At 47.7% G+C, this 27582-nt stretch overlaps 1 long non-coding RNA gene across 2 annotated transcripts in view; it reads left to right on the plus strand.

Annotated features, from left to right (window-relative positions):
* Positions 1 to 349: 349 nt before the first annotated feature.
* LOC134911880 (uncharacterized) overlaps positions 350 to 27582 on the plus strand; it is a 209725-nt gene continuing 182492 nt past the window's right edge. For both annotated transcript variants that reach the window (XR_010176930.1, XR_010176929.1), the window contains exon 1: positions 350 to 575. This is a non-coding gene — a long non-coding RNA (uncharacterized LOC134911880). The remainder of the gene's footprint in view (positions 576 to 27582) is intronic.

A 27582-nucleotide genomic window follows, 5' to 3' on the forward strand; every position in this document is an offset into this window, starting at 1 on the left:
CGGATCTCCGTTCACTGGCACAGACGTCGAGTTTTTGCAAACTCTGTGCTGCTGCGGAACCCCTCCCACCCCTAGTTCCCCGGCTGCCAATACCCCTGAGTGCTTTACCATGGCTGTCCTTCAGAGCCGGATTAAGGCAGGGGCATAGGGGGCAAGTACCCCCGGGCCCTCATCTCTAATGGGGCCCCCCAGCCGGAGCCGTTTTCATTTTCTTAAATGGCCGCCAGGGGGGTTACAACAAAGTCAGGAATGTCTCACGAGTCAGCTGGGCAGTGCTCTCCCACGCGCATGCAGTTGAGAGAAATGCTGCTGCTGCGGGACTCTGGGAGCAGGCACAGAGGCAGGACGCGCTCTGACCAATGAGCATTCAGCAGCGCTGTCCTCTACTGCGTCTGTCACAGCTCCACGTGATAGAGGAAGGGGAAGAAACAACAGAGCGTGTGCATTTCCTCTCCCACCCTCCGCAGCCCCCATCCAGTCTGCTCCGCACACTCGCACAGGCACATTAGACTGAGTAAACATCCGAGCAGGGAGAAGCTGTAGATGCCGGCCTGATCAGTGGTATAGGAGATAAGGTACACAGCAATAAAAGCCTGTCTGACAGCACACAAAGCTCAGTATAGTGCACACTGCAGAGCAAAGGGAGAAGGAGATGGGCATATTGGGGGAGGGAGAGTACGGGAAGGTGGGGGGTAAGGGCTACTGCTTGGATGACAGAAATATACAGCCACTGCACAGGAGGAGAGGTAGAGAGACTGGAAGGAGGATCCTTCTTGGTCTTAAAGAGCTATCACAGATAAAGGTAGATTCCTCAGTCACAGCCAGCAGCATGTCCCACAATTAGCCCCAGCAAGAGCTGCACTATTATTATTATTAAGCTGTATTTATAGGGCGTCACATGTCTGCAGCACTGATCAACTAGGTTTTCGACCATTGAAAGAGGCTTGAAGAAGTGGGGGTGGAGCCCTGGGGCAGAGAGTCCACGGAGGAGGTGGCAAGAGTATTTGATGATGAAACAGGAGGAATCACACTCCTTTACACAGAGGGGTTAGATGTATTTTAAGGCAACAGGGGAGAAAGCAGTAACTGTACACTTTAAGGTGGTCATTCCGAGTTGATCGGTCGCTAGCAGTTTTTAGCAGCCGTGCAAACGCTATGCCGCCGCCCTCTGGGAGTGTATCTTAGCTTAGCAGAAGTGCGAACGAAAGGATCGCAGAGCGGCAGCAAAATAATTTTGAGCAGTTTCAGAGTAGCTTCAGACCTACTCAGCGCTTGCGATCACTTCAGACTGTTCAGTTCCTGTTCACAAACACACCCTGCGTTCGCCCAGCCACGCCTGCGTTTTTCCTGGCACGCCTGCGTTTTCTCGATCACTCACTGAAAAAGGTCAGTTGACACCCAGAAACGCCCCTTTCCTGTCAATCACTCTGCGGCCAGTAGTGCGACTGAAAAGCTTCGCTAGACCCTGTGTGAAACTACATCTTTCGATGTAATATTACTTTGCGCGTGCGCATTGCGCCACATGCGCAGAAGTGCCTTTTTTTGCCTCATCGCTGCACAGCGAACGAATGCAGCTAGCGAACAACTCTGAATGACCCACCTCCCTAAGTGCGACAGTTACCATTCCTCCCCCATGTATTACTATGGTGGTGTTTTATAAGTGAACTGACATTATATGCGCTGCTAAATACAAGATAGCACAGCGATGTCCCCACCACTGCCGCCAGTATATGAACGGCGAGTTGGACTGACCGTTCAAACACCTGTAGCTATCGATTACGACAGCTGCAGGTGTCGTTTTGACTATACACCACAGCCAGGGACAGCTGTAGTGGCTGCCAACTCCGGACTGCATGGGAGATCTTGCTTGGCTTGCAGGATCTCACACACGCCTAGTAGAGCTAGTGAGGAGGAGATACAGTGCATCAGCACTAGGCCGATGCACTGTGGGCTCTGGCAGGGATCACCGAAGTGGGGAGTTTCCACTCCCCCATTCTGGCAGACAAAATGGTAATACATCTCGTCAGTACTGCTTCACTTTATAAAGAAGCAAAGAAAGAAGCGCTATAGCAGCACAATATGTGCCACATAATACTTCCATCCCAGAGTAACATAGAAACATAGAAATTGACAACCGATAACCACTTGGCCCATCTAGTCTGCCCTTTTTTATCTCTCTTTATTTTTTTATTTAGTATATTGTGCACCAGAGGTAGAAGCCATAGAGAGCTATGTACACACTCACCCAACACCCCCACCTTGAAGCAGCTAATAACTCTCATGCTATTACCATCTCTGTGCCTAATTTATTTTCTCTATCGTCCTAAGTGGATGCTGGGGTTCCTGAAAGGACCATGGGGATATAGCGGCTCCGCAGGAGACAGGGCACAAAAAAGTAAAGCTTTACTAGGTCAGGTGGTGTGCACTGGCTCCTCCCCCTATGACCCTCCTCCAGACTCCAGTTAGATTTTGTGCCCGAACGAGAAGGGTGCAATCTAGGTGGCTCTCCTAAAGAGCTGCTTAGAGAAAGTTTAGTTTAGGTTTTTTTCTTTACAGTGAGTCCTGCTGGCAACAGGATCACTGCAACGTGGGACTTAGGGGGAAAGTAGTAAACTCACCTGCATGCAGAGTGGATTTGCTGCTTGGCTACTGGACACCATTAGCTCCAGAGGGATCGAACACAGGCCCAGCCGTGGAGTCCGGTCCCGGAGCCGCGCCGCCGACCCCCTTGCAGATGCTGAAGCGTGAAGAGGTCCGGAAACCGGCGGCTGAAGACTCCTCAGTCTTCATAAGGTAGCGCACAGCACTGCAGCTGTGCGCCATTTTCCTCTCAGCACACTTCACTGGGCAGTCACTGAGGGTGCAGAGCGCTGGGGGGGGGCGCTCTGAGAGGCAAATATAAACCTTATACAAGGCTAAAAATACCTCACATATAGCCCATAGGGGCTATATGGAGATATTTAACCCCTGCCTGACTGGAAAAATAGCGGGAGAAGAACCCGCCGAAAAAGGGGCGGGGCCTATCTCCTCAGCACACGGCGCCATTTTCTGTCACAGCTCCGCTGGTCAGAACGGCTCCCAGGTCTCTCCCCTGCACTGCACTACAGAAACAGGGTAAAACAGAGAGGGGGGGCACATTAATGGCTATATATATATATATTAAAGCAGCTATAAGGGAGCACTTAATATAAGGATATCCCTTGTATATATAGCGCTTTGTGGTGTGTGCTGGCAGACTCTCCCTCTGTCTCCCCAAAAGGGCTAGTGGGTCCTGTCTTCATTAGAGCATTCCCTGTGAGTTTGCGGTGTGTGTCGGTACGTGGTGTCGACATGTATGAGGACGATATTGGTGTGGAGGCGGAGCAATTGCCAAATATGCAGATGTCACCCCCCAGGGGGTCGACACCAGAATGGATGCCTTTATTTGTGGAATTACGTGATGGTTTATCTTCCCTTAAACAGTCAGTTGAGGACATGAGGCGGCCGGACAATCAATTAATGCCTGTCCAGGCGCCTCAAACACCGTCAGGGGCTGTAAAACGCCCTTTGCCTCAGTCGGTCGACACAGACCCAGACACGGGCACTGATTCCAGTGACGACGGTAGAAATTCAAACGTATTTTCCAGTAGGGCCACACGTTATATGATTTTGGCAATGAAGGAGACGTTACATTTAGCTGATACTACAGATACCGTAAAACAGGGTATTATGTATGGTGTGAAAAAACTACAAACAGTTTTTCCTGAATCAGAAGAATTAAATGACGTGTGTGATGAAGCGTGGGTTGCTCCTGATAAAAAGTTGATAATTTCAAAAAAGTTATTGGCATTATACCCTTTCCCGCCAGAGGTTAGGGCGCGCTGGGAAACACCCCCTAAGGTGGACAAGGCGCTCACACGCTTATCCAAACAAGTGGCGTTACCCTCTCCTGAGACGGCCGCACTTAAGGATCCATCAGATAGAAAGATGGAAGTTATTCAAAAGAATATATACACACATGCAGGTGTTATACTACGACCAGCTATAGCAACTGCCTGGATGTGCAGTGCTGGAGTAGTTTGGTCAGAATCCCTGATTGAAAATATTGATACCCTAGATAGGGACAATGTTTTACTGTCGTTAGAACAAATAAAGGATGCATTTATCTATATGCGTGATGCACAGAGGGATATTTGCACACTGGCATCTCGGGTGAGTGCTATGTCCATTTCAGCCAGAAGAGCCTTATGGACACGACAGTGGACAGGCGATGCGGATTCAAAACGTCACATGGAGGTTTTGCCGTATAAAGGGGAGGAGTTATTTGGAGTTGGTCTATCAGACTTGGTGGCCACGGCTACTGCCGGGAAATCCACTTTTTTACCTCAAGTCACTCCCCAACAGAGAAAGGCACCGACCTTTCAACCGCAGCCTTTTCGCTCCTACAAAAATAAGAGAGCAAAGGGCTTGTCGTACCTGCCACGAGGCAGAGGAAGAGGGAAGAGACACCAACAGGCAGCTCCTTCCCAGGAACAGAAGCCCTCCCCGGCTCCTGCAAAAACCTCAGCATGACGCTGGGGCCTCTCAAGCGGACTCGGGGACAGTGGGGGGCCGTCTCAAAAATTACAGCGCGCAGTGGGCTCACTCGCAGGTAGACCCCTGGATCCTGCAGATAATATCTCAGGGGTACAGGTTGGAATTAGAGACGGATCCTCCTCATCGTTTCCTGAAGTCTGCCTTACCAACCGTCTCTTCCGAAAGGGAGAGGGTGTTGGAAGCCATTCACAAGCTGTACGCTCAGCAGGTGATAGTCAAAGTACCCCTATTACAACAAGGAAAGGGGTATTATTCCACTCTATTTGTGGTACCGAAGCCGGATGGCTCGGTAAGGCCTATTCTAAATCTGAAGTCCTTGAACCTCTACATAAAAAAGTTCAAGTTCAAGATGGAGTCACTCAGAGCAGTGATAGCGAACCTGGAAGAAGGGGACTTTATGGTATCCTTGGACATCAAGGATGCGTATCTACACGTTCCGATTTACCCCGCACACCAGGGGTACCTCAGGTTCATTGTTCAAAACTGTCACTATCAGTTTCAGACGCTGCCGTTCGGATTGTCCACGGCGCCTCGGGTCTTTACCAAGGTAATGGCCGAGATGATGATTCTTCTTCGAAGAAAAGGCGTATTAGTTATCCCATACTTGGACGATCTCCTAATAAGGGCAAGGTCCAGAGAACAGCTGGAGACAGCTTTAGCACTATCTCAAGAGGTGCTAAGACAACACGGGTGGATTCTGAATATTCCAAAATCCCATTTAATCCCGACAACTCGTCTGCTGTTCCTAGGAATGATTCTGGACACGGTTCAGAAAAAGGTTTTCCTTCCAGAGGAAAAAGCCAAGGAGTTATCCGATCTGGTCAGGAACCTCCTAAAACCAGGAAAAGTGTCAGTACATCAATGCACAAGAGTCCTGGGAAAAATGGTGGCTTCTTACGAAGCAATTCCATTCGGCAGATTCCATGCAAGAATATTCCAAAGGGATCTGTTGGACAAATGGTCAGGGTCGCATCTGCAGATGCACCTGCGAATAACCCTGTCACCAAAGACAAGGGTGTCACTTCTGTGGTGGTTGCAGAAGGCTCACCTATTAGAAGGCCGCAGATTCGGCATTCAGGATTGGATCCTGGTGACCACGGACGCCAGCCTGAGAGGCTGGGGAGCAGTCACACAAGGAAGAAACTTCCAGGGAGTATGGACGAGTCTGGAAAAGTCTCTTCACATAAACATTCTGGAACTAAGAGCAATCTACAATGCTCTAAGCCAGGCGGAACTTCTCCTGCAAGGAAAGCCGGTGTTGATTCAGTCGGACAACATCACGGCGGTCGCCCATGTAAACAGGCAGGGCGGCACAAGAAGCAGGAGTGCAATGGCAGAAGCTGCCAAGATTCTTCGCTGGGCGGAGAATCACGTGATAGCACTGTCAGCAGTGTTCATCCCGGGCGTGGACAACTGGGAAGCAGACTTCCTCAGCAGACACGATCTTCATCCGGGAGAGTGGGGTCTACATCCAGAAGTCTTCAACATGTTAATAGACCGTTGGGAAAGACCAATTGTAGACATGATGGCGTCTCGCCTCAACAAGAAACTGGACAAATATTGCGCCAGGTCAAGAGATCCACAGGCAATAGCTGTGGACGCACTGGTAACTCCTTGGGTGTACCAGTCAGTGTATGTGTTTCCTCCTCTGCCGCTCATACCAAAGGTATTGAAGATCATACGGCAAAGAAGAGTAAGAACAATACTAGTGGTTCCGGATTGGCCGAGAAGGACTTGGTATCCGGAACTTCAAGAGATGCTCACGGACGAACCGTGGCCTCTACCTCTGAGAAGGGACCTGCTACAGCAGGGTCCCTGTCTTTTTCAAGACTTACCGCGGCTGCGTTTGACGGCATGGCGGTTGAACGCCAGATCCTAAAAGGGAAAAGGCATTCCAGAAGAAGTCATTCCTACCTTGATTAAGGCACGGAAGGAAGTCACCGTGAAACATTATCACCGCATTTGGCGAAAATATGTAGCGTGGTGCGAGGATCGGAGGGTTCCGACGGAGGAATTCCAACTGGGTCGTTTCCTACATTTCCTGCAATCAGGATTATCTATGGGTCTCAAATTGGGATCCATTAAGGTTCAAATTTCGGCCCTGTCAATATTCTTCCAAAAAGAATTGGCCTCTGTCCCTGAGGTCCAGACTTTTGTCAAGGGAGTACTGCATATACAGCCTCCTGTGGTGCCTCCGGTGGCACCGTGGGATCTAAATGTAGTTTTAGATTTCCTCAAATCCCATTGGTTTGAACCATTGAAAAAGGTGGATTTGAAATATCTCACATTGAAAGTGACTATGTTACTAGCCCTGGCCTCTGCCAGGAGAGTATCTGAATTGGCGGCTTTATCTTATAAAAGTCCTTATCTAATCTTCCATTCGGATAGGGCAGAACTGCGGACTCGTCCGCATTTTCTCCCTAAAGTGGTATCAGCATTTCATCTGAACCAACCTATTGTGGTGCCTGCGGCCACTAGCGACTTGGAGGACTCCAAGTTGTTGGACGTTGTCAGAGCCTTAAAAATATACATTGCAAGGACGGCTGGAGTCAGAAAATCTGACTCGCTGTTTATATTGTATGCACCCAACAAGTTGGGCGCACCTGCTTCTAAGCAGTCGATTGCTCGTTGGATTTGTAACACAATTCAACTTGCACATTCTGTGGCAGGCCTGCCACAGCCTAAAACTGTAAAAGCCCACTCCACAAGGAAGGTGGGCTCATCTTGGGCGGCTGCCCGAGGGGTCTCGGCATTACAACTCTGCCGAGCAGCTACGTGGTCGGGGGAGAACACGTTTGTAAAATTTTACAAATTTGATACCCTGGCAAAGGAGGACCTGGAGTTCTCTCATTCGGTGCTGCAGAGTCATCCGCACTCTCCCGCCCGTTTGGGAGCTTTGGTATAATCCCCATGGTCCTTTCAGGAACCCCAGCATCCACTTAGGACGATAGAGAAAATAAGAATTTACTTACCGATAATTCTATTTCTCGGAGTCCGTAGTGGATGCTGGGCGCCCATCCCAAGTGCGGATTATCTGCAATACTTGTACATAGTTATTGTTAACTAATTCGGGTTATTGTTAAGGAGCCATCTTTAAGAGGCCCTTTCTGTTGTCATACTGTTAACTGGGTTTAGATCACAAGTTGTACGGTGTGATTGGTGTGGCTGGTATGAGTCTTACCCGGGATTCAAAATGCCTCCCTTATTGTGTATGCTCGTCCGGGCACAGTACCTAACTGGAGTCTGGAGGAGGGTCATAGGGGGAGGAGCCAGTGCACACCACCTGACCTAGTAAAGCTTTACTTTTTTGTGCCCTGTCTCCTGCGGAGCCGCTATATCCCCATGGTCCTTTCAGGAACCCCAGCATCCACTACGGACTCCGAGAAATAGAATTATCGGTAAGTAAATTCTTATTTTTATCTTGAATCTCTATTTGTGGTTTCTCCATATCCACCTCCTGCAATGTTATTTCAAAACCCTATACTGATCTTAAGCCCCATACACACTAGGCGATATTTTCAACGATATCGCTCATTTTGATCCTTCTGAGCGATATCATTTGTAATATCGCCCAGTGTGTATGCACTATATCGTTAACAATGCGCGCTCCCATGGGTCGTTAACGAGGTGTTCTGTCACCCATTCATGCAGGTCAATCTGACAAAGGACGTCACTGAATGCTATCATTAGCGATATCGCTCAGTGTGTATGCACTAGATCGATTGCCCAGGAGTTCAAGGGCAAACACTGACGATATCGCTCATGGACCGTATCATCTAGTGTGTACCCGGCTTTAGCCTATGTTGACATACCCTATTTACTATAAAACTGTTATGTAATATTATCAGCTCCATCGGATCATTCCCACCCTCACTGCTCAAAAAGAGTTAGGGCCAGATGTACTAACCCTTGAAAAGTGATAAAGTGGACAGACATAAAGTACCAGCCAATCAGCTCTTAGCTGCCATGTTACAAGCTGGGTTTGAAAAATGACAATTAGGAGTAGTTTATCATTCTCCACTTTATCACTTTTTAAAGGCTTAGTACATCTGCCCTTACTGCCCTTTTGCACCCTGGTATCCAAAGCTCTTTGAACCAAATACTGGGAGAACTGGAAAGCCTCACTTTCAGCTAGCGGCTGCCTCATGGAGGTGTGGGGGCACACAGCAGGCACAGCCAATCGGGTATTGCTGATAAGAGGGCCCAAAGTTTTAAGAGCCCCGGGCCCCCCAAAGGCTTAATCCGGCCCTGCTGTCCTTAACAAACTTTCCAAACTAGGGATGGCCAACGGTGGGCTGCACATTGGCCCTCATTCCGAGTTGTTCGCTCGCTAGCAGATTTTAGCAGCATCGCACACGCTAGGCCGCCGCCCTCTGGGAGTGTATCTTAGCTTAGCAGAATAGCGAACGAAAGATTAGCAGAACTGCTACTAAATATTTTCTTGCAGTTTCTGAGTAGCTCCAGACCTACTCACAGATTGCGATCAGCTCAGTCCGTTTAGTTCCTGGTTTGACATCACAAACACGCCATGCGTTCGGCCAGCCACTCCCCCGTTTCTCCAGCCACTCCTGCGTTTTTTAGCACACTCCCGGAAAACGCTCAGTTACCACCCAGAAACGCCCCTTTCCTGTCAATCAGTCACCGATCAGCAGTGCGACTGAAAAGCGTCGTACGAACACCAGCAAAACTGCAAAGTTTTTAGTTAAATAACTTAGCGCATGCGCGCTGCGTACCATGCGCATGCGCATTTACCAGCAAATCGCAGCATAGCGAAAATCGGCAACAAGCGAACAACTCGGAATGAGGGCCATTGACCGTTGCCATCGATTTATGGTGAACCATTGATGGTTTGCACCACCCGATGGCCACCTCTGGTGGAGTGCTGGCTGTGCCAGGGGCCAATAAACAAAATAGGGGCGGGGCTAAGTTCCATGTGGGGGGGGGATATTTGGTTCTAATCGGCCATTAATGGCAGAGAGCCATCGCCATTGGTAGTTAACCATCGATGATTGGCAACAACGCTGGAAGGATTGGTGGGTCCATTCTGAGTAGGCTCCCCCGCTGCCTTGCACAGCACTGCAGCAAATATCAAGATGTCTCTCCCACGGTGCAGGACGCAGGAGCCGGGAGACGGTGGAGTACAGGCAGTAGCAGGAGATGCAGGGCGGGCAGATTCCGCCATCAGGACATACCGCACAGACGCACCGCCCTACTCCCCTCCCTGAGTTTTTGCATATAGTGAATACGGAGATGCAAATTTAAACATATTTATATATGTCCGTTCTATTCTGAGTTGGCTGCAAATTGGTCAGATGATGGATCTGTCTTTCATGGAATAATGCGGAGTGAGAACGGTGTGCTGACAGCGCAATTGTACAGAACCACCCTGACTTGTGGGAGTATCGTTAGTGTGAAAGTGGCAGGTGGCGGTGGCGGTGGCGAATGATTCACGTCATTAGACCACGCTGGGTAGTGGACAGTATGCAGGAGAATCACTCACTCTTCTTGGGGTACAGGGGACTACCTGAAATCTCCCACAGGCACCACCCCCAATGCAGAACGAGCCTGGGAAGCCTGGGACTGTGGAAGCCTGGATGAATGCGCAAACCACCAATGTGGAAAACCATCAATGGTACAGGATAACAGTGCGGCAGATTTCTAAACTGACAGCAGCTGCATCGGCACTGCAGGGAAGCAGCAGCATGGAAGTGCCCGCCTTCAGCCGGACCCAGTGGAGATGCCCCCACTAAGTGAGTGCTCCCATCCATCGCCGCAGCCCAGTGTCTGTACCCCGGCGAACAACACAGGTACAGTGCGACAACTACTGGGAATAATGCGGGTGTCCTCACCATACACCTGCCATTATATATATCCCCAGCACCATGGGAGAGTCCCGACATCCCCTGCCCTGATTGGACAACCGGTGCTGCGCTCCTTCACAGTGCTGTTAAGCTCCATAGTTGTCCCTGTTTTTTTATTCTTCTTTTCTTTCTTTCTCTCCATCTCTGTCTCTCTCTCATCCCCCGTCTCTCTTTCTATCTCTGTCATCCTCCCATCTCTTTCATACTCATCTCTCTCATCCTCATCTCTCTCTCTCTCTCACACACTTGTCCTCATCTCTCTCTCATCCACATCTCTCTCTCTCTAGACCTCATCTCTCTCTATCACATGTCCTCGTCTCTCTCTCGTCATATCTCTCTCATCCACATCTCTCTCCCTCTCTAGTCCTTATCTCTCTCTCTCATCCTCCTCTCTATCCCTCACGTGTCCTCATCGCTCTCTCATCATCTCTCTCGTCCTCATCTATCTCTCTCATGTGTCCTCATCTATCTCTCTCATGTGTCCTCATCTCTCTCTCATGTGTCCTCATCTCTCTCTCTCATTCTCATCTCTCTCTCTCATTCTCATCTCTCTCTCATTCTCATCTCTCTCTCTCACATGTCCTCATCTCTTTCTCATCATCTCTCTCTCATCATCATCTCTCTCTCTCGTCCTCATATCTCTCTCATGTGTCCTCATCTCTCTCCCTCTCTAGTCCTTATCTCTCTCTCATCCTCCTCTCTATCCCTCACGTGTCCTCATCGCTCTCTCATCATCTCTCTCATGTGTCCTCATCTATCTCTAGTCCTCATCTCTCTCTCTCATGTGTCCTCATCTCTCTCTCTCTCTCTCTCTCTCTCTCTCTCTCATCCTCATCTCTCTCTCTCATCCTCACCTCTCTCTCATGTGTCCTCATCTCTCTCTCTCTCTCTCTCTCATCCTCATCTCTCTCATCCTCACCTCTCTCACATGTCCTCATCTCTTTCTCATCATCTCTCATCCTCATCTCTCTCTCTCATCCTCACCTCTCTCTCATGTGTCCTCATCTCTCTCTCTAGTCCTCATCTCTCATCCTCATCTCTCTCTCTCATCCTCGCCTCTCTCTCATCCTCACCTCTCTCTCATGTGTCCTCATCTCTCTCTCTAGTCCTCATCTCTCATCTCTCTCTCTCATCCTCGCCTCTCTCTCATCCTCACCTCTCTCTCATGTGTCCTCATCTCTCGCTCTAGTCCTCATCTCTCATCCTCATCTCTCTCTCTCATCCTCGCCTCTCTCTCATCCTCACCTCTCTCTCATGTGTCCTCATCTCTCTCTAGTCCTCATCTCTCATCCTCACCTCTCTCTCATGTGTCCTCGTCTCTCTCTCTAGTCCTCATCTCTCATCCTCATCTCTCATCCTCGCCTCTCTCTCATCCTCACCTCTCTCTCATGTGTCCTCATCTCTCTCTAGTCCTCATCTCTCATCCTCACCTCTCTCTCATGTGTCCTCATCTCTCTCTAATCCTCATCTCTCATCCTCACCTCTCTCTCATGTGTCCTCATCTCTCTCTCCAGTCCTCATCTCTCATCCTCATCTCTCTCTCTCTCATCCTCGCCTCTCTCTCATCCTCACCTCTCTCTCATGTGTCCTCATCTCTCTCTAGTCCTCATCTCTCATCCTCACCTCTCTCATGTGTCCTCATCTCTCTCTCTAGTCCTCATCTCTCATCCTCATCTCTCTCTCTCTCTCTCATCCTCACCTCTCTCATGTGTCCTCATCTCTCATCCTCATCTCTCTCTCTCTCTCTCTCTCTCATCCTCATCTCTCTCTCTCTCTCATCCTCACCTCTCTCATGTGTCCTCATCTCTCTCTAGTCCTCATCTCTCATCCTCATCTCTCTCTCTCTCTCATCCTCATCTCTCTCTCTCTCTCATCCTTACCTCTCTCATGTGTCCTCATCTCTCATCCTCATCTCTCTCTCTCATCCTCACCTCTCTCTCTCATCCTCATCTCTCTCTCTCATCCTCACCTCTCTCTCTCATCCTCATCTCTCTCTCATCCTCACCTCTCTCTCATGTGTCCTCAGCTCTCTCTAGTCCTCATCTCTCATCCTCATCTCTCTCTCTCTCTCTCTCATCCTCATCTCTCTCTCTCTCATCCTCACCTCTCTCATGTGTCCTCATCTCTCATCCTCATCTCTCTCTCTCATCCTCACCTCTCTCTCTCATCCTCATCTCTCTCTCTCATCCTCACCTCTCTCTCTCATCCTCATCTCTCTCTCTCTCATCCTCACCTCTCTCTCATGTGTCCTCATCTCTCTCTAGTCCTCATCTCTCATCCTCATCTTTCTCTTGTCCTCAGCTGTCTCTCACATGTTCTTGGTGGTCATTCCGGGTTGATCGCTAGCTGCATTTGTTCGCTGTGCAGGGATGAGGAAAAAAACGTCACTTCTGCGCATGCTTATGCGGCACAATGCGCACGCACGTCGTACTATTACAACAAACGATGCAGTTTCACACAGGGTCTAGCGAAGCTTTTGAGTTGCACTGCTGGCCGCAGAGTGATTGACATGAAGAGGGCGTTTCTGGGTGTCAACTGACCGTTTTCAGGGAGTGTTCGAAAAAACACAGGCGTGCCAGGAAAAACGCAGGCGTGCCAGGAAAAACGCAGGCATGGCTGGGCGAACGCAGGGCGTGTTTGTGACGTCAAAACAGGAACTGAACAGTCTGAAGTCATCGCAAGCGCTGAGTAGGAATTGAGCTACTCTAAAACTGCACAAAAAAACTTTATAGCCGCTCTGCGATCCTTTTGTTCGCACTTCTGATAAGCTGAAATACACTCCCAGTGGGAGGCGGCATAGCGTTTGCACGGCTGCTAAAAACTGCTAGCGAGCGAACAACTCGGAATGACCACCCTTATCTCTCTCTCTCATCCTCATCTCTCTCTCTCGTCTTCACCTTTCTCTCATCCTCATCTCTCTCTCACGTGTCCCCATCTCTTTCTAGTCCTCATCTCTCTCTCATCCTCATCTCTCTCTGTGACGTGTCCTCATCTCTCTCTTTCGTCATCATCTCTCTCTCTCTCTTATCCTCATCTCTCTCTCTTCTCTCATCTCTCTTTTTCATCCTCATCTCTCTCTTTCTTCATCATCTCTCTCTCTCTCTTATCCTCATCTCTCTCTCTCTCTCTTCTCTCATCTCTCTTTTTCATCCTCATCTCTCTCTTTCGTCATCATCTCTCTCTCTCTTATCCTCATCTCTCTCTCTCTTCTCTCATCTCTCTTTTTCTTCCTCATCTCTCTCCTTCTTCATCATCTCTCTCTCTCTCTTATCCTCATCTCTCTCTCTCTCTTCTCTCATCTCTCTTTTTCATCCTCATCTCTCTCTTTCTTCATCATCTCTCTCTCTCTCTTATCCTCATCTCTTTCTCTCTCTCTCTCTTCTCTCATCTCTCTTTTTCATCCTCATCTCTCTCTCTTTCGTCATCATCTCTCTCTCTCTTATCCTCATCTCTCTCTCTCATCTCTCTTTTTCATCCTCATCTCTCTCTCGTCATCTCTCTCTCTCCCATCTATCTCTCTCTTCCCCATATCTCTCTCCTCCTTCTGTGTGTGTCTATCTATCAATTTATATCACTTTGATAATTATATTGACAGGGGCCCCCACAAGTTTGTTGCCCAGAGGCCCCAAAAAATGTACTCCGGCCCTGGCTTGGAGTAGTAGCTGCAGATTCGCCAGAGATCCACCCTCCGTCTGCCCTGTGCCAGAAAGCCCCCTGGTTCCATCGCCGTCTGGTCCCCTTTTCGTGGTACTCTGCTCTGGCTATGGACGACAGCTACACAAGTTTTTGAAAATTAGTAAAGGTGTTTTTGGTTAGCAAATGAATCCTTCCACTTGTATTCTGACCTGTCCCCAAACTCCCCTCCTAGCATCTACACTTATCCCTAAGCTAGCTTTGCCTGGCCCTATTGGCGTCATACTGATTCACACTGCTAGGACGGTTTAGGATGTGTCCCCAATATTTCCTATAAGGCAGTGAGTGTAATTTAAGCCACCAGAAGCGGTCATAAGGGGAGATGTATCAAGCCTTGGAGATATAGCTGAGAAGTTGCCCACAATAATCAGCTTCTATCACTTTATTTTTTAGCGTGAACTACTGTAGATATGTGACACTCACAGGTGCTGGAACGGGGGAAGGGGGGGCAAGAAGGCAACAGACAATGTACTTGGTTGTGGGGCACAGTGCAGCCATCATTTACAGTTAACACGAGCATGGTCAGGATGGAGATAATACCCTTTCCGGATGCTCCACCTCCTCCCTCCCCAGAGCCCTTCTCCGTCTGCCTCCAGGGCCCCTCTCTCTGTATGGGCTCAGGACCACAGTCCCCCCAGATGGCTGCCCTGCATAAATGTGTGCATATGTGTGTGTATAGAGATATAGACAGACAGACACATAGTCAATGTATCTCTCTCCAAAGCTTGATACATCTGTATTGGTTGACCAATGAATAACCAAGCTGGCCTGTCGGCTATGCCTGTGTAATTAATACTACTGTATCTACAGATTGAGCCTACCTCATCTTTGCCGTTTCTCCACCTAAATGGAGGTTTAGTCACACGTAGGCGATAGCTTAGGTTGTTGAGTTTAAGTATTGAGGCATGACTACATACTCAGCATGCAATACACATCTCCACCACTGGGTGGCTAATGCTCCACTAATCCAGTACTTTAGAGTGAATAGTGTCAGATTGATGTACAAGCTCTGGCAAATGGTCAGTGACGACTATAAGTTACTGTACTGTATACTGTACACACAGACCAATGGTCAGACGGAGAGAGTCAATAAAAAAAAATAGTTTATACAGACACAAACGAACGTGTTAAAACACTAGTCCATTGCTGTGTAACTGTATGTGATCGTGAAAGTCCAGTAGACAAAGCAATATATAAAAATAGTGTATACAGACGCAAATCATGTTAGAGCCACCGCTATAGAATATGTTAAAACTATGGTCCATTGACGTTAGGGATATACTGTATTGTACAGTATGAGCGTCCAAGTCCTGTAACGGCACAAACAAACACCAATGGGAATGGATCACTGCTTACATTTACACATGAGCTTGTGTATCTATCAAAGCGACTGCAGTTCTCTATCTGATCTTCATTTACATACAGTACTGTGTAGTAAATTTATTGTAACCTGACCTCCCCCCCTGTCTATGAAATGAGCAGGCTCCTAGAGGGTAAGGGGGAAGTGGGATGGGGGTGGGGGGAGGTGGTGGCTAAATACTGTGTTCTGCAGAAATTATTCATTCTCTGTTCTGCAGAAATGATTGAATCACCCCAGGAAAATTAACCAATAAATCAATCAATTAAAATAGTGTATACATACGCAAGCAAACATTTGAAACAAAGGTTCTTATGACATTAGGGTTCTGTGAGTTTATAAATCCCGTAGAATGAGTGATAAATATAAATAGTGTATACATACACAAATCATATTAGAGCCACAGCTATAGAACGTGTTAAAACTATGGTCCATTGATGATAGGGATATACTGTATTGTACAGTATGAGCGTCCACGTCCTGTAATGGCATAAACAAACACCAATGGGAAGGGATCACTGCTTTATACTGTACAGATTTTTTTTTACAAACACACAAATGCATCCCAGACGCAAATGCATGTACTGTACAGTACAGCAGACAGCTTATGGTGACAGGACTCACTTATCCCCACCCATAGTCACTGTGTATTTTAGATAGCGTAATGAGATGCTCCTGCAACATTGCCCTAATTCATGTAAAACCTGTGTGTATACAGTATTTCTATTGAATATAAAGGTACAGTATATTACAATAGACAAAATAAAATTAATAAAGTGTCAGAAAAAAGGCATGTGCACGCCAGAGGCGTAACTAAGGCAGGGTGAGTGGGGCACGTGCCCTGGGCGCCTTGGCAGGCCCAGCAGAGGGGGGGTGCCACCAGTGGCCAGGGCATCATGCCCACATGCCCCCGCTATTGCTCTGCCCCCGTCCCGCTGCAATGTGAGGGGAGGAGAGCGCAGCGTCTCTCCTGCCCCTCAATGTGCTCACTGCTCTCAGTGTGACTCTGTCTGGTCTCCGGCGGCGTTAGCCAATCAGAGCTTGCGTACCGTCTCCTGATTGGCTGCAGGTCTGCGAGCTCTGATTGGCTGACGAACTGGCGCCACATTTAAGATAGCCGCCTCCGGAGACCGGACTTCATGGAGCGTTGAGGGGCAGGAGAGGCGCTGTGCTGTGCTGCACTCTTCTCCCCTCACATAGCAGAGGGCAGCGGTGACAGGGGAGGGGAGGTGGGGGGGTTTCTTGTATCTGGCACTGTCTGCAATATGTATCTGGCACTGTGGGGCACTATGTATCTGGCACTGTGGGGCACTGTATCTGGAACTGTGGGGCACTGTGTATCTGGCACTGTGGGGCACTGTATCTGGCACTGTGGGGCAATATGTATCTAGCACTTTGGGGCACTATGTATCTGGCACTGTGGGGCAATTTGTATCTGGCACTGTGGGCAATTTGTATCTGGCACTGTGGGGCACTGTATCTGGCACTGTGGGGCAATATGTATCTGGCACTGTGGGGCACTGTATCTGGCACTGTGGATCTGACACTGTGGGGCAATGTGTATCTGGCACTGTGGGACAATTGTGTATCTGGCACTGTATAAAAAGGGGACTCTGTATGCATACTGTGCAAAAATTTAATGAAGGTGTGCTGAGAGATGACACAAGTTGTAGGTGATAGTGTGCTGAGAGGCGACACAGGTGGTAGGTGATAGTCATGTTGGCACGCCCCATTTTCAGTGGAAACACCCCTTCTGGTGCGTGGCCACGCCCATTTTCTTCTTTTTGTGTGTTTTTTATTATTATTATTATTATTATTATTATTTTTTTGGGGGTGGGGGGGGGGCGCCACTCTTCATCTTGCCCTGGGCTCCGAAAACCCTAGTTACGCCTCTGGTGCACGCCTCATGACAGATACACAAGCTCATGTGTAAATGTAAGCAGAGATCCCTTTCTATTGGTTTTTGATTATGCCCTAATGGCTATGGGACTTGGATGCTCACATACTGTATTGTACTGTACCCATAACTACAATGGACCATACTGTAGCTTAAACACATTCTTTTGCGTTTGTATACACTATTATTATTAATTGCTCATTCTACGGGACCTCATTGCCGCTGTGCATTTTAACTAGAGTGTTGAGGCACTCCTTCAGCATTGCCCTGATTTTTGCAAAACCGATGCCGTCACTGACTCCATAGCTGAGGGCTTCCATGAGGTGCAGGGTCACAGACTGCAGCCATTTTGTCAACTTGCTATGGATGGTGTAATGGTTAGCATTACTGCCTCACAGCACTGAGGTCATGGGTTCGATTCCCACCATGGCCCAACTGTGTGGAGTTTGTATATTCTCCCTGTACTTGCGTGGGTTTCCTCCGGGTACTCCGGTTTCCTCCCACAATCCAAAAATATACTGGTAGGTTAATTGGATCCCAACAAAAATTAACCCTAGCGTGAATGTGTGTGCGTGTACATGTGGTAGGGAATATAGATTGTAAGGGTCCAGGAAGGACCGAAACGCGTAGAACAGCTGCACTAGGCTCTGTTGTCCCTGGTCAAGGTTTTCTTTTTTGGTGCAATACTTCTCTACAAAGGATCAAGTGTTGGGAAAATCAAAGATACCTTGATAGGAGTCATCTACCCCAACCCCGAGTGAGTTGTGGTACGCATCTATTTGTTTGTTGAGAAAGACATCTATATATGCACATATTCCCACTCTCTTTCATTGAGAGTTGAGGTACACTGTTGATAGACCTAAAAGATACCTTTATTTGACTCTTCATCTTGCCATTTGTGTGAGTTTTGGGTACGCAAAAAAACTGAAAGATATTTACTAAAGAAACCTTTATATGTTTCCACTCACCCGTTATTGTGTGAGTTGGGTACGCCCCTTTGGTTTACGTTACTAAAGACTACCTTTGAATATTGTGTGAAAAATTGGTCTACACATATGTTCTTTTCCTTTCTCATTTACATGACCACATTATGACATCTCGTGGAAGAAAGTTACATCGGTGAAACTTCTATGAAGGATACCGGTTATCTTCAGCAAAAGAAAGGAATGTACCAGTACCTTGCTTTATTTTTATGATATTTGTCTTTTATGCGCTCTGGACATATTCAAACACCACCTTCTTTTTCTAGTACTATGTGTGTGTGTAAAACGGTGATTTTACTTAGGTGTTTGTAGTGGACGAGCAGCATTGCGCCATATAGGTGAACAGTTCTTATTTTTTCTTGCAATATAGATTGTAAGCTCCACTGGCGCAGGGACTGATGTGAATGGCCAAATATTCTCTGGAAAGCGCTGCGGAATATGTGTGCGCTATATAAATAACTGATAATAAATAATAAACTTGCTACGGTATGCGATTGAGTCTGGGGTATCGTAATGTGCATAGAGCTCGCTTATCCCTTTTGCCCCTGTGTACTTTAACTAGGGCATTGAGATGCTCCTTCAGCATTGCCCCTATTCTTGCAAAACCGATGCAGTTGCTGGACCCATAGCTGAGGGCTTCCAAGAGGCGCAGGGTCACAGGTGGCAGCCATGTCAATTGAGTCTGGCCTGCTGCAGTACTGTATGTGTACCATATGGTGCATAGAGCTTGCTTATTCCCATAGCTGCTGTGTATTTTAGATAGCGGACTGAGACACTCCTACAGCTTTGCTCTGATTTATGTAAAACCTGTGTGCACACCTCTATTGAATGTGAAGGTATATTACAATAGATAAAAAAAATTGATAAAGTGTAAGGAAAAAAATACACATGCATTCAAACTTTGGGAATCGAACCCGGGACTCTAAACATGGGAAGTGGCACACTTCACCACTCGTGCATGACACCTCATGACAGATACATAAGCTCATGTGTAAATGTAAACAGTGATCCCTTCCCATTGGTTTTGATTATGCCGTAATGGCTACGGGATTTGGACGCTCGTATATCCCTAACATCAATGGATCATACCTGTATTCATTACTAATTTTATTTGTTGGTTTGTTTGCGGGACTTGGACGCTCACATAACCCTAACATCAATGGACTATACTGTAGCTTATCACGTTCATTTGCGTCTGTATATACTGTACTATTTGAGTCTGTATATACTGTATTATATACAGTACCATATACTGTATTTGAAATACTGTAGCATAATGAGACGCTCCAGTAAAGTAGTTCTTGCACTGTAGTTCAGTATTGTATTGTAATGGAGACCATACGCATGCGCAATGGTGATTTAAAACGCAACATCTGGTGGCTGATCGCAGGTATTACACTCAAAGGTAACGCCAAACGCTCTACGACTAGGCAAGCCTCCTTGCGCCCAGGCCCGCTGCGTATCTGTGATCGTAACTAATGCCTCAGCCATCAAAGATAAGGGAGGCTTCATCTGTAAGTACCAAATGGGCAGATTAGTCAAAGTAAATTGGCAATTTGGAGACGGAATGCGCTAAGTGGTATAACCAGACCATGTGTTGCCAATTTAAGACTAATGAACAGTAATCTCTTGTTTGCCACAGCAAAAAGCACATTTCCGTTATTTGCCCCTTGGGCAGCGTAAGAGGGTTTAATCACTATGCCAGGCTTGTACTCTCGTTATGTAGGTCAACCTAAAAAAAAGAACATTCAGTAGATTTTAGAAGAATAAATTTAGCACTGGTATTTGAGGCTCTAGGAATTAATGCTATTTTGGAACGACTATTGTACTGAATGTCTCCATCAGTATTGTGCTTTACTAATGCGATCTGTCAGTCATCCCTGTTATTTGGGAAAACATCTGCAATTTGCAGCGACTGTCAAACAGCTCCCTATCGTTTCCTTTGCAGATATGTCCCACTTTGGAAACGATTTACAGACAAAAGATATTCCTCCTGGGATTCTGTATCCTGTCAGTCGCTGCCGCTTCCCCTGCAGTCTCCCAGTGAGAGGTCCCGCACGCTCTAAAATGCAGGGACGGCATTACCAGCGAAAAGTGCGTGCATTGAGATTGCACAAGTTGTGTGAATAGAAGGTGACTGAGGTGTTAAAGAGAAATTAAAGGCAAAAAAAGTTTTCTTTTATATTAAATATAAAAAAACACATCATCCGTTAGATGCAGCCTCCCGTTCCGAGCCTTCTTTTATGTGTGGGTGTGTGTGCGTTGCGTACTTCAGGCACCATGAGGCACCCGAGACTCAGTATAAGGCACCTTCTAAGCCCGCCCCCATACTCCCATTGGCTAGTTTCACAGAAGTCGCTGGTGGCGACTCAAACTCCATTTCTGGGTCGTGTTACAGCTTGCAACTGTGATACCGTATGCATTACAATGGCTTTGGCATCTTACTTACAGCGGCCATGTTGTGCTTCGTAGGGTTACTCAGAGTTCAACCAATGGGTGTACAATGCAGGGCCGGTTCTAGCCCTTGTGGCACCCCGGGCAAAAATAGGGGCGTGGCTTCATAAAGGGGCATGGTCAGTTATGCCCCCTGTAGAGTTGTGCCCCGTTTGTGCCCCCAGTAGTATTGCCCCCAGTGGTATTGCCCCAGTACAGTTGTGCCCCAGTGGTATTGCCCCCAGTACAGTTGTGCCACCGTTTGTGCCTCCTAGTTGCGCCGTTTACAAAAACATAAATACATTTAAAAAAAAATTTTTTAATTAATACTCACCATCCCCGCTCCTGATTCCCGACCGTTGCTGCCCGCTACCCTCTGTCTCCGGCCGCCAGCACCGCTCCTCTGATCTGTGGGAGAGACGTCATGACATCTCTCCCATAGCACCGCATAGACACTAGAGGTCAATCATGACCCATAGTGTCTATGTGCCGCTCCCACAATGCCGTGCGTTATGCGATGACGTCATTGTGCACCGCAGCAGTGACAGCCAATACCGTGGGGCACCACCAGTAGCGGATCTTGCCACGGCGGCGGCGCCCTCCGGATGGCGGCGGCGCCCCGGGCAAAAATCCTGTGTGCCCGTAGCAAGATCCGCTACTGGTACAATGGTTGTGTTTTTGTACGCAAGCTGTGGATCAGAGACACCGATTATGTGCGTCTCTATACAGCTCCCAGCGGCTGCGACAGATTCATCAGAATCAGGCACTAAGTCACTAGTCTGGGGAAAAAAGTCAAAAGACGATACGAGCAGCCACGCCATACCTTGTGCCACGTATTAATATGTTTAATATGCGACTTCATACCAGTTCCTTTGCTACCACAGTACTAATTTAGTGGCCTGGTACACTGAGGGTAATTCAGACCTGATCGCTAGGGTGCGTTTTTTGCATCCCTGCGATCAGGTAGTCGCCGCCTACAGGGGGAGAGTATAGTGTGTGTGCAGGGGTGCGATCGCATGTGCTGGAGAGCTGCACAAATAGCAGTTTGTGCAGTCTGTGCACAGCCCAGGACTTACTCAGCCGCTGCGATGATCGGGGCCGGAGCTGACGTCAGGAATCCTCCCACAAAACGCCTGGTTCCTCCTGCTTTTTTCCGGACACTCCCTAGAAACGGTCAGTTGCCACCCTAAAAACACCCTCTTCCTGTCAAACTCATTGAGATCACCGGTGCGTGCGGAATTTTCACATCATCCTGTCGCTGACCGACGATCCCTGTTGCTGCGGTCCGTGCGCAGTGCAGACCTGATCGCAGCCTATCAGAAAACACACAGCAGCAATCAGGTCTGAATTGGCCCCACTGTGAGAGACTTTACGATGCAAATAAGATGCAAAATTTAGGAAACCGTAGAAACCGCTTCCTGAGGCAGTGCATCCAGAGATGCGCACTTCAGTGTTCCTTAAATACGAACACACTCGAATCTAGGGGTGTCCAATCAAGTTCCAGTTCAGAATACTTTGGAGTTATGAGCGGCTCGAGTCTGTTGTCAGTTCGGAACTCTGATTTTTAAACCGAACTCGAGCTTTGGATTGCATGTAAATAGGTCCAAGTTGCCTAATTCTAGCTGCTTTTATCAATATATTTTTTTTTAAACAATGTTTATCGATTATTATTTATTTGAAAGGAATCTAAAACCAAACTAGAAACCAAATCCGAACCAAAACGCTTGAGGGTGGTTTTGACAAAACAAAACCAAAATGCAATGATGAATTCGAACTAAACCCAAAGCACCGGGTTCCGCACACATCTCTACTTACTGTATATGGGGGGTCATTACGAGTTGTTCGCTCGTTGCCGACTTTCGCAACGGAGCGATTAAGGCGAAAATGCGCATGCGCATGGTACGCAGTGCGCATGCGCTAAGTATTTTAGCACAAAACTTAGTAGATTTACTCACGTCCGAACGAAGAACTTTCATCGTTGAAGTGATCAGAGAGTGATTGACAGGAAGTGGGTGTTTCTGGGCGGAAACTGACCGTTTTCTGGGAGTGTGCGGAAAAACGCAGGCGTGCCAGGATAAAACGCGGGAGTGTCTGGAGAAACGGGGGAGTGGCTGGCCGAACGCAGGGCGTGTTTGTGACGTCAAACCAGGAACGAAACGGGCTGAGCTGATCGCAGTGTAGGAGTAAGTCTCGAGCTACTCAGAAACTGCTAAGAATTTTCTATTCGCAATTCTGCTAATCTTTCGTTCGCAATTCTGCTAAGCTAAGATACACTCCCAGAGGGCGGCGGCCTAGCGTGTGCAATGCTGCTAAAAGCAGCTAGCGAGCGAACAACTCGGAATGAGGGCCATGGTGCAAGAACACTAGGTGAATGAGAATACAACCGTATTACGGGGGTAATTCCAAGTTGATCGCAGCAGGAAATTTTTTAGCAGTTAGGCAAAACCATGTGCACTGCAGGGGGGGGGGGGGGGCAGATATAACATTTGCAGAGAGAGTTAGATTTGGGTGGGTTATTTTGTTTCTGTGCAGGGAAATACTGGCTGCTTTATTTTTACACTGCAATTTAGATTGCAGATTGAACTGACCACACCCAAATCTATCTCTCTCTGCACATGTTATATCTGCCCCCCCTGCAGTGCACATGGTTTTGCCCAACTGCTAAAAAAAATTCCTGCTGCGATCAACTTGGAATTACCCCCTACATGTAGTGATTATGGGAGATATTCAGGTTTGTTAGCAAACCCAAAAAGTAAGCAATTGGGCAAAACCATGTGCACTGTAGGTGCGGCAGATGTAACATGTGCAGAGAGAGTTAGATTTGGGTGGGTTATATTGTTTCTGTGCAGGGTAAATACTGTCTGCTTTATATTTATACTGAAATTTTTATTTCAATTTGAACGCACCCCACCTAAGTCTCTCTCTCTCTCTCTTTCTCTCTCTGCACATGTTACATCTGCCCCACCTGCACTAGTTTTGTCCATTAGTGTGCTTTTTAGGTTTGCTAACAAACCTTAGTAAGCAGAATATAACGTTTTGCCTCTATTTCATATCTGGCAAGAATCAAATTTTAAATGACTTATTTCTAAGAAAAAAAACCAATAATAATAATAATAATAATAATATATTTTTTTTAAATACAGTAAATGAATAGGAATTTATATTTGGCTGCAGGCTTGTTAATTTGTGAAGTTATTTGTATGTGGAGGGAATCAGGAAAGAAGATGTACACTCATATATTTAACTGCATTCAAGGGTGGCAATTCAATTCAGTGTGATGTCTAATAGCTCCAGGAATGAGTTCCCACAGCTATTCAATTAGCTGCGCTGTAAACTCGTGACTAGAGGATTGCTGCTCCCAAACTCCTGAGGTGCGAGCAGATATCTGACTAAACTAGTGCCACGATGCTAGCTGCGGGTTACCACATGCGCTAACAGTATTGCGCCAGGCACTTAAGTCGGAGAATGCCATTTACCATGACAAAACCCTGGGTTTTTGGTGCAGTAAACTGCTTCACTCAACTTAAATGCCGGACAATCTCAGACAATTGAATTCTCTTCAACATCTCGCTGAATTGAATTGCCCCCAAGGACACTTATTTTTAAGGGGTGGTCTTCTGAATGCCGACTGACGGGATCCCGGCGCACAGTATACCGGCGCCGGGATCCCGACAGCCGGCATACCGACACTTATTCTCCCTCGTGGGGGTCCACGACCCCCCTGGAGGGAGAATAAAATAGTGCGGCGCGCGTAGCGCGCCACCGTGCCCGTAGCGTGGCGAGCGCAGCGAGCCCACAAGGGGCTCATTTGTGCTCGCCACACTGTCGGTAAGCCGGCGGTCGGGCTCCCGGCGCCGGTATGCTGGTCGCCGGGAGCCGGACCGCCGGCATATCGTAGTGAACCCATTTTTAAGAGCTGCAAGCACTGTATCAACAAAGTAAACAGTAGTCAAGGCTGGTGGCAAATTAAAATCTAAATAGGAGAAAATTAGATAGAAGTTAGGACTAGAGGGTCCTACACACTTGCCGAGGTGCCCGACCGCCACAGTGAAGTTTCTTCACTCCCCCATCACCCGGCTCCATAGCCCTGCATGCTAATATGGCCGAGATTGTCCATATTGGCTTGCATGTTTAAACGTGCGGGCACCAATGATGAACGAGCGCAGGGCCGCGCATCGTTCATTGTTGGTGCCCTACACACTGAAAGATATGAACGATATCTTGGGGGTGATTCCGAGTTGTTAGCTCGCTAGCAGATTTTAGCAGCATTGCACACGCTAGGCCGCCGCCCTCTGGGAGTGTATCTTAGCTTAGCAGAATTGCAAACGAAAGATTAGCAGAATTGCGAATAGAAAATTCTTAGCAGTTTCTGAGTAGCTCGATACTTACTCCTACACTGCGATCAGCTCAGCCCGTTTCGTTCCTGGTTTGACGTCACAAACACGCCCTGCGTTCGGCCAGCCACTCCCCCGTTTCTCCAGACATTCACGCATTTTATCCTGGCACGCCTGCGTTTTTCCGCACACTCCCAGAAAACGGTCAGTTTCCGCCCAGAAACACCCACTTCCTATCAATCACACTCCAATCACTTCAACGATGAAAATTCTTTGTTCGGACGTGAGTAAATCTACTAAGTTTTGAGCTAAAATACTTAGCGCATGCGCACTGCGTACCATGCGCATGCGCATTTTCGCATTAATTGCTCCGTTGCGAAAATCGGCAACGAGCGATCAACTCGGAATGACCCCCCTTGTTCATTAATGAGCGAGATTGTTCATCTCTTTCAGTGTAATCAGCCAGTGTGTAGGGCTCATTAGGCTTTAGTCATTTCAGCTGAAAATCTCCAGTTACAAGTTCATGTAGATGAATAATACAGTCACTAATATTTTTAGGAAGTGCCTATGCTTTTTATAACAATGCTGACACCATTTTTAATGGAACATTTTCTAAGCCCATTCAGGCTACTGTAAGTATCTGTGTATTTCAGTAGCAAGAAGACAAGGAGCTGACATCAGGATACAAACCTTGGTGTCCAATAAATTCCTCAGTGTCACTGATGAGCCAGATTTCTTCACCATGCAGAGCATAAAGGGACTGCAGCCTTTACAGTTTCCTGTGATTTGTTGGCCCTAGAACGGGGGGGGGGGGGGGTTTGGGGGGGGGGGGGTTAAATCTTCTAGACATAGGCCCTCATTCCGAGTTGTTTCTGAGCAGCTGCAGACCTACTCCTAGGCTGCGATCACCTCAGTCCGTTTAGTTCCTGGTTTGACGTCACAAACACGCCCTGCGTTCGGCCAGCCAATCCCCCGTTTCTCCAGACACTCCCGCGTTTTTCCCTGATACGCCTGCATTTTTTTAGCACACAACCGGAAAACGCTCAGTTACCACCCAGAGACGCCCCTTTCCTGTCAATCATTCACCGATCAGCAGTGCGACTGAAAAGAGCAGCAGAATCCACATCAAATCTACTACGTTTTTAGTTAAATAACTAAACGCATGTGCCCTGCGTGCCTTGCGCATTTAGCAACAAATCGCAGCATAGCGAAAATCGGCAACGAGCGAACAACTCGGAATGACCACCATTGTTTTAAGCCAATCTGATGTGCAGGCTAAGGGGCATATGTATCAAAGCTTGGAGAGTGATAAAGAGATAAAACATAAGCCAATCAGCTACTAACTGTCATTTCTTCAAACACAGGGGACTATGTACCAAGCCTTGGGGATAAACTCCCAGCCAATCAGTTCCTAACTGCCTTGTTACAGGCTGTGTTCTAAAAAATGACAGTTAGGAGCTGATTAGCTGTACTTTAACTCCATCCACTTCATCTTTCTCCAAGGTTAGTACACAGGTCTCTCTCTCCAAGCTTTGATATATCTCCCTGTAAGTGGGATACAGTAGATAGAAGTGTACACACAGCAACAGCTGATAAATTGTCCACATGAGTCCCTTCCAGACTGAATGGACTTAGTAATTCATATTCATAAGAAGAATCAGGGACATGAAACCATGCAGACATTGGGGTGGTCTTCAGTATGCCGAATGTCGGGATCCCGGCGCACAGTATACCGGCGCCGGAATCCCGACACCTGGCATACCGACATATATTCTCCCTCATGGGGGTCCACGACCCCCCTGGAGGGAGAATAAAATACGCGCGCCACCGTGCCCGTAGCGTGGCGTGCGCAGCAAGCCCGCAAGGGGCTCCTTTGCGCTCGCCGCGGTGTCGGTATGCCGGCGGTCGGGCTCCCGTGGCCGGTATGCTGGGCGCCGGGAGCCCGGCCGCCGGCATACCATACTACACCCCAGGCATTGGCACTTCTATAATGGATGCAATGGCTCCAGGGGAGGGGGTCCACACTGCACACATTAAACCCAAATTTAAATACTTACTTTTCCTGAGTCCAGCGCCGCGTCACTCAAAATGGCTGCGCAGTATTGAAATTGGTCTCCGGAACATGGTGGACGCCATGTTTCCAGAGGCCTGTACATGCGCAGTGGACTCCGGCAGAATGCTGCGCCATACTCTCCATCACACATAAGGACACAGTAAACGAGATGAAGCAGAAAAACACAGCCCTTCACGGAAGTGATACATACAGTATCTATCTGTGCTACATTGTTTTCAATGAATATATGTGTTCAATAGAAGTTAGAGGAAAACATTGTTACATTTCTGATCAGTTGTTAAACAATTTGTCAACAAGAGTCAACAAAGAAATTCGCTACATAAAGTGCTAACGAGGAATCGTGAGCGGGTGCTGTTTTTCTTTGTTGTTTTTTAT

The sequence above is a fragment of the Pseudophryne corroboree genome, chromosome 4, assembly GCF_028390025.1.
Source record: "Pseudophryne corroboree isolate aPseCor3 chromosome 4, aPseCor3.hap2, whole genome shotgun sequence".
Classification (NCBI taxonomy): Eukaryota; Metazoa; Chordata; class Amphibia; order Anura; family Myobatrachidae; genus Pseudophryne; species Pseudophryne corroboree.